The following is an 8,672-nucleotide window of genomic DNA, read 5'->3' on the forward strand; positions in this document are numbered from 1 at the left end:
AAAGCCATTACAAATGTTTATAACATTATTTTAGAATAAAAGGTCCTTTTTTTCACGTCACAATGATTCTCATGCAGTACAATAATAGTTATTAAGCAATGGACTGTCACATGGAACTTAAGTAGTAATTAGACACTAGGGGCAAAACTATCATATAGGATAAACCCTTATTTTATCGACAGGTCGTAGACTTGTTACCTAACTAGAGAAATATTGGCATGGACCTTAACCGTGCATGCATGCATGCAGCTTACAACTGTAAATGCTTGCCTCAATCGGTAATCTAACTAGAAGCCAATGTGACAGATATATTACTCTTGATTCCTTTGGGAATAAATGTCATATTTGAAACGTGGACTTATTGTTCACTGTTCATGTATAATATTAGTTGTAAAGTAGTTAAATAACCTACAGAAAGATGGTGAACACATCTGTTTTACAATTAAAACACATAGGATTTTTAATAAGAATAGTAACAGCTTTATTAAAATATACAGCACCCATGTAGCACCCTACAAAGTACTGTAAGGTGTGTTAGGTCAAGGTTTATAGGATGTTTATACTTGTAGCGCCGCTTCTCCCCCCCCCTGGAAGATCTGACCTTGCTACCGGAGTCACGGTGCTTCATACCTGTGAGGTTCCAGGAGATGCTGAGGGTCCACATCGGTTTGTGGAAACAGGACAGGCTTTTGGATGTCATCAGGCTTGGTTCTTCACACGTCTGGTGCAACGCCTCCATTCACTGTGGGCTCCAGGTGTGCTGCAGACAGTCACCACTGTGAAAGTCATACTGCATACCCTTACCCAATAAACTGTAGACTCAGGCAGAGGTATAAAACAGGATCCTCTTTTATTGCATCCACTGCAGGTGTTATTATAGTGAATACATATATCAGCATAGGATCCCAGGCCTCTGGATGGTGCCTGGCCTTCTCTCAGAATTGAGGCCTTTGCAATCTGGTATATCTATTCAGCCCCCTAAGTGGCTGAGAGCACGTCTCACTCCCAGTCGGGAGAAACTCAGACTCGACTGCAACTGACTACAATTTAGAATGCAACCGCTCCTAGTATAGAAGGGGAGGGTACAAGGCCTGCACCGATTAGCTGCACACAAACCCAGTTCACCTCCCCCCGTCACTCAAAGAGGCTGCATGAGGAAGGGGTAAACCCCACAGGATAGCCTGCCACTGCCTGTAGCGACTAGAACTTACGTGAAAAGGGGCAGAAAGTATAACCTGGACCAGCCATAGCTACATACTATAAAGTGGTGTATCTTGATATATCATGTATTACTATGTATTACTGTAATGTTGATTTATTGCACCACCTGTGTGATCATTCATATTGTACCTTTCTCTTCTCTATAGTCAGTGGCAGCTGTGGGAGTTCTTTTAGTATTAGTATAAATAGTTATAGTAGTTACAAAGTGTAATCAGTAGGAAGTAGGAAGATCCTGTCTTGTAAAAGAGATCCAACGAAAATCTTGAAGGAAACGCGCAGCTAAAGTCATTCCCTGTGACTGAGTCAAAGGAAAGTATCAAGAACTTATTTTTCTTTAAAGACGAAGTCAAGACAGAAATGGCCCACTGATCAAGTAGGCTACTGTACATGCAGAACAAGGTTTGCAATTACTAAACATTTTATCATAAAATGAAAACAAGATATTTCAAGGTCTTCAGGTAAAGAGTAAAGTTCTCTTAAAAAAAAATCAGATAATGTATTCGCAAAAATACATCTACAGTAGGTGACAATGTCACAATGCCTTACAATGCCCCTCCAAGCACTTAAAAGACAAAGGTTCAATTCTGGCAGTAAAAATGGCAAATAATCATTTATATACAAACTGTGATAATTTTCTATTGCACTGGAAAATAAACAAAAAAACTGCTAAGTTAAAATATTTGTTTCTTAAGGAACACTTATGTACAGTATATCATTACACTTTCACTCTCTGCATACTGTATACATAATTGAATAAAAAAGAGCAATGTTAACATGTAACTGAAATATAATTTGAAATGTATATTTTTTATTAAAACATATTTATTACATTATCTCTGTTAAACATATGTAGCCTAGTTCCCCTGGCTATGGGTTTCCCGGCCCTGGTTCTTGGTAAGTGCCGGCAGTGTTAGGGTTAAATTCTTCCTCATGAGCCAGCTTGAGAGTCACGCAGTACACTTTAATTGTATCTGAATGTCGCCATAGCAAGGTGCAGGCTAGTGATCGTTGAAAGCATCAAGCCTGGGTGGGGGGGTTATAGGTGTCAGCAATGTGTGGTGATGCCTGTGCTGCCCTCAGACCAGCCCAGCTTTGGGGCATAGTCACAAACCACTCGTCCCAGGTATACAAGATGTCTTTCCCAAATTGAGTGTGTGAGGTTCCAGGATGTAGCCTGCTCCATAGTGAGCAAGATGTTTCTACCTCACTCCATAAGGGGGCGAGGAGGTGATGACTAGCCCCAAGGGCCTCAAGCCCTTGGGGGCCCTAGTCAGGGACAAAGATACCGCAAGACGCGAGGGAAGGTGTTCATCTGTAGGGTGTGATGAAGTACCTGTCTTGCGTGATAGATGGAATCTGCTGACCTGCCAATAAATGGTACAACGTTCCCTGTCTCCTGTCTAATTACTGGAAAGAGGTTCCTGCGGGGTCCATCTCTGCTCCTGCCAGATCCCTACAGGATGGAGGAGCTGTGCCAGATGAGTTTCATTGCTTTTCCCCTATACAAATGTGGAAACTCAGGCTTCCAGACAGACAAAGGGTGAGCCCATACAGCACCACGTACACCTGTAACAGCCAGATCTCCCTCTGGGGCATCTCCTCCGGCTAAAAGGTGATGAGATGATGTGCACGCCCTTGCGCCATGTGATAATGTCATGTGACGTTGCATTGTCAAGGCGACACGTCAGGTGGTAGCATGAAGCGATGCCGGCACTTACAGAGGCCCCGTGCCTTTCCCACGGCCCGACTAGATTAATCAGTTTTAATGTAACCACCACCACATTTAAACTGTGATTACAGAAGTTGACCGGTGAAGAGTGCAGGGCTTCTGTAACAGCTGTAGTCGCACCGATGACAACACCATCATGCCGTCCCTGGTCACCTGTCCACACACTCGATCCAACCCTGTTCCACAGTCACCCACACTCCATACACAGTCCAATCCTGCCTCCTAACACAGTCACCCACCTGCCCCCAAACACACAGTCCAAACCTGCATCCTTACACAGTAAACCCCCCAATATACACACAGTTCAACCCCCCCCCCCACCCTCTCCCCCCCTCCCCACATACAATTCAATCCTGGCTTCTTACACAGTCCCCCCACACACACAAACATGCACGCGCACATTAGCCTCCTTATATACGAGCACCACCACACGCGCTGGTCACCATCCCTCCACACACAGTACTGCCTCCCCCACCACCACACACAGTAACTTTTCTACCTCCCAGTGACACTTCCTCCCTACTCACTCTAGTCTCAACCCTATTGCAGACCTCTTACATGCCTGTATGGAGGGGAAGGAGTTGGTCAATGTTGGGCTGCTGCTTCTGCAGTTGCCTGGCCCCTCCTCCCAATCTGAGAGCTCTAAAGAGCACAAACTAAGGCCTAGATCCACTTCTGCATGATATCCTCAGGACTTCTATTTCATCTGTGCACTGGACCAACCAGAGAGAATCTACTGTCTAGTCTGTAAAATGTATGTTATGGAGTACAAATCTATTTCCCACTATTTGTATAGGGAATTTACCTTCACTATTATTCTGAGACATAAATGTACTTATATTTAAAAGATCTTACATCTAATTTATCCAAACCCTACTTTTATACTGCTGCGGCCAGCTTTATCCTAACGTTTGCCCGGAATTATTTTCGGCTGGGCGCCGAACTTGGCCGTGCGCCAGCCGCCTTCCCCTCCCCGCGTGCGCATCTTCTAGCGCCTCGCGACCCCCTGCTGCTCACCTCGCGATCCCCAGCTGCTCCCCCTTGCTCCCCCTGGCTGCTCGGCATCTTCCCCTTACCCCATCAACAGTCGGTGCCTTCGGGGATGCCGGGGAACCCTGGCACGGTGTGACCGGCGCCACTGTGACGCGCGGCACGTGCCAGGAAAAAGCAGCGACACAGCCGCGTCTGCCCGCACTTTGCGGTGGCGGCTGCTTTAGAATAAAAGCGGGTGCCACTGTATTAGTGTTCTACAAACTACAGGACTTGAAATAATGAATAATAAGGATAGGCAGCAATACAAAAGGATACCAAGAATGGGCTTTTTTTAGGTATTTTGTAACTACAGATGAGTTTGCAAACTTAGATAAATGAGCCACATCATGTCCATTAACTGACTTTTACAAGCACTGTAGTTTTAGTGTGACTGAATAAAAATAAATCAGTTTACAGTGCAGCTGAAATTCGATTATTGTGCTCAACTCTTGCTCGTCAGTAGCTTCTATTTTAAGGAAAACGTTGTACATGTTCCATAATATTATGTCCTAAATGCATATTCTAAAGGGTAATTTATGACCTACAGTACAAAATAATGAGACAGCCTCATTGCACCTGATATTTGTACAATATGTATTTTAACTTACATTGAAATTCAAAAATGTGATTTCAACATTGCCAACAAAGCACCAAATAAAAAAATATATATTAAAATTCGAATAAAGTGCCCTTCCTTCTATATGTGAAGACAGTATTTTGCAGTTACATATTGTCTTCAGCCGCCTATTAACATAACATAACAGTTAAGTATTAGCTACTGTATGCTGCAAATTTGCCAAATGTGTGATTTAAGAGTAGATGTCATCCCCAGATTAAACATTCTATTTTGAACTATATGACTGAGCATCCCAGAAACCTGTCTCACCCCCTGAGGGACCGCCTCCCCTGCTGCTCTCCTATGGTGGTCTTTCCATTAACCATACCCCCATACCAGGGAATAGACAGGGAAGAGGGGTAGGCATACTACTTTCCTTATGCTACACATTTCACATCATATCCCCTTTTCCCTTCCTCTCCTTCTAATCCAATGTAGTCTACACTGTCCACCTCTTTTCCCCCCTTTATCTCCATGTTTCTGTCATCTATCGCCCCCCCCCCCTCAATTTATTGATAGCTTCCCTCTGCTTTTCACCCTTCCTCTCTTCTGACACACCTACTGTCATCCTGGGAGACTTTAGCATACCTATCAAAAATCCCAATGCCACTTCAGCCCGTCCATTTTCTCTCCCTAACCTCCTCTTATAGTTTATCACAATGGACCACCTCCTACTCACTACACTGGACTCTTCCTTGACCTGTTTTCTCCCGCTTCTGCTCAGTCTACAACTCCTCTAATATGCCAGTCTTCATAATAAAGGTGAAGCCCGACTGGTTACCCCTGAAAACCGGCAGGTCCCTGGCAGCTAAATTGCACCATAAGCCAGGGATACTATAATGTATATGAAAACCCTGACCTGTTGTGTGGTTTGCCTGTTCCCCTTCCCCAATAAACATGGGATTTCGGGGGTGGGAGTTTCAAGGGGACTATTTGGGTCACAATTTGTTTACATTTTGTGTAGGAGTTCGGTGTACAAAGTTACCAGTAAAAAAACAAAAAAGGTCCAGCACACATTGATAAATTGTGACGTTCAGGGGATTCCTACTCCTCCATGTGTCCCCGTCACCGCTGTTTCCCCTGCCTCTGATCTTTCCCCCTTGCCTCCTCGTTCTCCTCTCCCTTCCTCCTCCTGCATCTGTCCCTCTGCGGCATGCCCTGACGCGCTCCCAGTTTCCACGTGCGTTCCCAGCATGTCCCCAAACACCCGATCCCCTCCGCGGTACTCACTGCTCGCTGCGTCCCTCTTTTTCCCCTCTGGTCACATTGCCTCCTTCAGTCACTCCTCTGGTTCCCTCTCCTGCCTCGGTGGGCGCCCCCGTGGCACGGCGCTCCGCGCACTTCCTGACACAGCCTGTGCGTGCGCGCACCCTAACCTTACAGAGGGCGTGCGCACACGTTCCTCTTGTAAACCTTCCCAGACCTCTGGTTCCGCCCCCCATGCTGTACAAGCCATTTCCCTCTCTGATCTACCTGTCTCCTCCCTCTCTCCTTCTCACCTATCCCTGCTGCCTCTCACATTACCCTCTGCTCCTCCTCTCTCTCCCATTGGTGTTCCCTCCTTTATAACCCCTGTCTGTCCTCTTACTCATTGCTCTGCATAGCTTCTTGTGACCCTGTGTGTGCAGTCCTATGCTTGGCTCTCCTGTCTTTTTCAGCATTTGTTCCTGTCCCTGCTACCCTTTGGATCTCCCTGGCTTGAACTCTGCTTTGTACTGGATTACCCTGCTCCCTCCTGCCCTTGAACCCCACATCCGGATATGATTTCGCTGTCTTCTGTTAACCCTGGACTCTGGCATACGGACATCACCATCCTGCTCTCTATTGCCCCTGGACTCTGGCACACGGACATCACTATCCAAACTCTGAGACCCAAGGCGCTGCAAGTATATCTTAACCCTTTCTCTACAGGCCCGGCAACGCACCACCACACTCCGTGCATGCCCTCACTGCTGTGGGTGCGTGTTAAAATCTTACCCACCTCAGTACTGGGGACTGGCCAGGTCTGCGAGCATACAGGCGTTACATTATGCAATAAAATAAATAAATGCAGACCCCCCGGAGGTGGGTCAAGGTGTTTCCTTGTAACATTTACAATTCGTCAGCAACCAACTGACCACTGTTTCACAACAATTTGCTAATTTGTCTGTCCAGGAAACCCCAGTGGCTCCGTCACCTCCTGTCTCTGTGACCTACGGTAATCCTGGGCCACATATACCACCTCGCAACCGGCATGATGGGGACCCTCTCGCTTGCTGCGGATTCCTAAACCAATGCAAGGTTGAATTTGAAACGTCTCCCTCTCTGTTTCCTACCGGCCGTTCCAAGGTGGCTTACATTTATGCCTTACTCACCAGCGATGCCCTCGCTTAGGCTTCTCCCCTCTGGGAGCATAAATCTGAATTAACCCAGGATTACCCTAAATTTAGGCATGAATTTCAACAAGTGTTTGACACTCCCGCACGCCGGGAGACGGCCGCTTTTTCTCTTTTTCATATCTCACAGACTCGAAGATCTGCTGCCAAGTACGCAATAGAGTTCCGCACCCTCGCCGCGGAGACTCAATGGAACGACGAGGCAATTGCCGCCGCTTACTGGCACGGTCTGTCTGACACCTTGAAAGATGATCTCACCAACTCACACCCGGCCATCCTCTCTGGAAGAACTGATCACTCTCAGCATACGTATGGATCAACGTACCCAGGAACGACGTCACGAGCGACACTGTTCCCGTTCTCTTTCTTCCTCGATTGTCTCCCACAGGTCTTCCCCTTCGCCCTTCCTGGCATTGGACGCCCCAGAACCGATGCAGATCGGTATCCAACAACCTCGGGCTGCGGAGAGAATGCGACGTCGTCAGAAGGGACTTTGTTTCTATTGTGGTTCCCCAGAACATCGTCTCCAGAACTGTCCCCTGAAGCTGGGAAACGGGAACACCCAGTAAAGGTAGAGGGGCTTCTACTGGGTACTATCTCTTCTTGCCCCTCTCTCCCTAAGGATCTCCCAAAGAAATTCATGCTTCCTGTAACGCTGGCGGGCCCTGATCTTCTATTAGAAGTAAAAGCTTTCATTGACTCTGGATCTGGCGGTAACTTCTTGGATCATACCTTCGCCTCTGAGAACCAAATTCCTCTGGTCAAGAGAAAAGCACCCATTGGCCTTGAAGCTATCGATGGACGTCCGCTTCAGCCAGCCTTCATCATCTGGGAGTCCATTCCTCTTTCTTTGACCTTGGCGGACGGTCATAAAGAGGTAATAGTTTTTGATATCTTCCATTCTCCTACCGTTCAGGTTATTCTAGGATTGCCTTGGCTGCAACTCCACAATCCACGCATTGATTGGACCGCCGCTTTACCTATCCAATGGCCTTCCTCATCTGAGCCAGTTTCTACTACTCTTCCTGCTGCTGTGCTCGCCGGTTTGGAGTTCGTTCCTGCTAACCTATTGATTCTTCTGACCATGTATCACGAGTTCCTGGATGTGTTCAACAAAGTACAAGCTGAAGTACTGCCTCCCAATTGTCCCTACGATTGTCCTATTGATTTAATTCCAGGTACTATCCTCCCAAAGTCGAAATCATATCCTTTATCCGTTCCTGAAACTGAGGCTATGACGTCTTACATCCAAGAAAATTTGGAGAAAGGATTAATCCGCAATTCTACCTCCCCCGCTGGGGCAGGCTTCTTCTTCGTGAAGAAGAAGGATGGATCTCTAAGACCCTGTATCGACTTTCGCGGACTCAACAAAATCACGGTAAAAAATCGATATCCTCTTCCCCTAAATTCTGAACTTTTCGATCGTCTTCAAGGAGCCTCTATCTTCTCCAAACTTAATTTAAGAGGAGCCTATAATCTCATTCTTATAAGAGAAGGGGATGAATGGAAACCCGCGTTTAATACGCGATCTGGACATTATGAGTATCTAGTGATACGCAATGCTCCTGCCGTTTTCCAAGAGTTCATGAACGATATCTTCCGAGACGTATTGGGAACATTTGTTATCGTATACTTGGATGACATTCTCATTTTTTCTAAGGACTTAGAGGAACACATTCGCCATACCAAACTGGTGCTT

This window comes from Ascaphus truei, chromosome 4, assembly GCF_040206685.1.
Source record: "Ascaphus truei isolate aAscTru1 chromosome 4, aAscTru1.hap1, whole genome shotgun sequence".
NCBI lineage: Eukaryota > Metazoa > Chordata > Amphibia > Anura > Ascaphidae > Ascaphus > Ascaphus truei.